The sequence below is a fragment of the Pseudophryne corroboree genome, assembly GCF_028390025.1.
Source record: "Pseudophryne corroboree isolate aPseCor3 chromosome 4 unlocalized genomic scaffold, aPseCor3.hap2 SUPER_4_unloc_1, whole genome shotgun sequence".
Classification (NCBI taxonomy): Eukaryota; Metazoa; Chordata; class Amphibia; order Anura; family Myobatrachidae; genus Pseudophryne; species Pseudophryne corroboree.
Window position 1 is genome coordinate 350,001 of NW_026967596.1, and position 2,500 is coordinate 352,500.

Genomic DNA, 2,500 nt, shown 5'->3' on the forward strand with positions numbered 1-2,500 from the left:
TTTAATAAAGTAGAGGTTAATGATATAATAATTAGCACTGAAAGTCATCTGACACGATTTGAAAGTAAAATGTTGTGCATTGAAAGTAACCAAAGCTCTTTTTACTTTGAGTGGACATCATTTTCTTTCAAATTAATTTGATATTTTGCTAAATGTACAAAACTTTCTTACAAATTTGACATTCAAAATGCATTTGTAATTAATAAATGCTACTTAGTATGGCTGCTGAGATTCCTGGGCTCAGTCTCAAGTAGAGGAGGAGAATGACGGATAGAGAAAGAGAGAACAGGCAGGCATCCTAAAGATTTTGATGTGCCAGTTCCTGACTCACCCTGAGCAACATTGGTTTCAAGCTTTTAGTAAATTTTCTGAAAAATGAAACAACCATGCGGTCGTAGTCGGCAGGATTTGAACCTGCACGGGGAGACCCCAATGGATTTCTAGTCCATCGCCTTAACCACTCGGCCACGACTACCTCTCATTCAATGTGATGTTTTCACAAAAGTTTCTCTATGGGTTGAGCTACTTCATTTCAGGCTGTGAGGAAGACTGAAGTAATATTGTATCAGAGATGATTTCCATGGGAAGTTAATCCTGACCACAGTGACCTGCGTTAATGATTTTTAAAATATAACTTGGAGAATGTTTATACTTGGTATAGTTTTGGGTTTGTAAAATGTCAGTACTGACATCTAAGTTTATCAAAAGCGTCATCCTTTGAGCCGGAATTGAACCAGCGACCTAAGGATTTCTGTACCAATCTCCTCTACAGTCCTCCGCTCTACCAGCTGAGCTATCGAAGGATTCCATAATCATACAGCTGTGATATTACGTGCTATTAAAATGATTGAGTGTTAATTTTAAACATTATCAACTTTCCAAGCAAAATTAAAAATGATTTGACTACACAAAAGAGATTCAACTACTTATTCCTGTGTTGCTTTATCACACAAATTGTCATGTTTAATCATTTGGAAAATATCACTAATAGTTTGACTTATATTTGTGAAATTACTATCAACTGGCTACAGAGCTATATTGGAAAGCACTTTCAATAGATTTTTTAGTGTAGCCAAACTTACATCAAGATTAGAGATGCTTGAGCCTATCAAATCTTCTACACTCTTTTAAATTTTGCTTGTTTTGTAAACTAATCAAGTGTTCCAGGAATGATGGGGATATTCCATTGTTTGTTCTGATTTGACAATTCATGTTGGACAATGAGCGGCCCTTTTGAGCTAGTGAAGATAATTGTGCTACATGAGAGTATGCACAGACAATTATTTTTCTTTTTTTGCATTAAAGCACAATTTTTAATAAAGGAGAGGTTAATGATATAATAATTAGCACTGAAAGTCATCTGACACGATTTGAAAGTAAAATGTTGTGCATTGAAAGTAACCAAAGCTCTTTTTACTTTGAGTGGACATCATTTTCTTTCAAATGAATTTGATATTTTGCTAAATGTACAAAACTTTCTTACAAATTTGACATTCATAATGCATTTGCAATTAATAAATGCTACTTAGTATGGCTGCTGAAATTCCTGGGCTCAGTCTCAAGTAGAGGAGGAGAATGACGGATAGAGAAAGAGAGAACAGGCAGGCATCCTAAAGATTTTGATGTGCCAGTTCCTGACTCACCCTGAGCAACACTGGTTTCAAGCTTTTAGTAAATTTTCTGAAAAATAAAACAACCATGTGGTCGTAGTCGGCACGATTTGAACCTGCGCGGGGAGACCCCAATGGATTTCTAGTCCATCGCCTTAACCACTCGGCCACGACTACCTCTTATGCAATGTGATGTTTTCACAAAAGTTTCTCTATGGGTTGAGCTACTTCATTTCAGGCTGTGAGGATGACTGAAGTAATATTGTATCAGAGATGATTTCCATGGGAAGTTAATCCTGACCACAGTGACCTGCGTTAATGATTTTTAAAATATAACTTGGAGAATGCTTTATACTTGGTATAGTTTTGGGTTTGTAAAATGTCAGTACTGACATCTAAGTTTATCAAAAGCGTCATCCTTCGAGCCGGAGTTGAACCAGCGACCTAAGGATTTCTGTACCAATCTCCTCTACAGTCCTCCGCTCTACCTGCTGAGCTATCGAAGGATTCCATGATCATACAGCTGTGATATTACGTGCTATTAAAATGATTGAGTGTTAATTTTAAACATTATCAACCTTCCAAGCAAAATGAAAAATGATTTGACTACACAAAAGAGATTCAACTACTTATTCCTGTGTTGCTTTATCACACAAATTGTCATGTTTAATCATTTGGAAAATATCACTAATAGTTTGACTTATATTTGTGCAATTACTATCAACTGGCTACAGAGCTAGTTTGGAAAGCACTTTCCATAGATTTTTTAGTGTAGCCAAACTTACATCAAGATTAGAGATGCTTAAGCCTATCAAACCTTCTACACTCTTTTAAATTTTGCTTGTTTTGTAAACTAATCAAGTGTTCCAGGAATGATGGGGATATTCCAT

At 35.9% G+C, this 2,500-nt stretch overlaps 4 non-coding genes across 4 annotated transcripts; all 4 read right to left on the reverse strand.

Moving 5' to 3' along the window:
* Nucleotides 1-393: 393 nt before the first annotated feature.
* TRNAS-AGA (transfer RNA serine (anticodon AGA)) lies at nt 394-475 on the reverse strand. The gene has a single exon. It is a non-coding gene; the product is annotated as a tRNA-Ser (tRNA).
* A 238-nt stretch (nt 476-713) lies between these two features.
* TRNAY-GUA (transfer RNA tyrosine (anticodon GUA)) lies at nt 714-803 on the reverse strand. The gene is given in 2 exon segments: nt 714-749; nt 767-803. It is a non-coding gene; the product is annotated as a tRNA-Tyr (tRNA).
* A 902-nt stretch (nt 804-1,705) lies between these two features.
* Nucleotides 1,706-1,787, reverse strand: TRNAS-AGA (transfer RNA serine (anticodon AGA)). The gene has a single exon. It is a non-coding gene; the product is annotated as a tRNA-Ser (tRNA).
* Nucleotides 1,788-2,026: 239 nt separating this feature from the next.
* On the reverse strand, nt 2,027-2,116 carry TRNAY-GUA (transfer RNA tyrosine (anticodon GUA)). The gene is given in 2 exon segments: nt 2,027-2,062; nt 2,080-2,116. It is a non-coding gene; the product is annotated as a tRNA-Tyr (tRNA).
* Between the last annotated feature and the right edge of the window lie 384 nt (nt 2,117-2,500).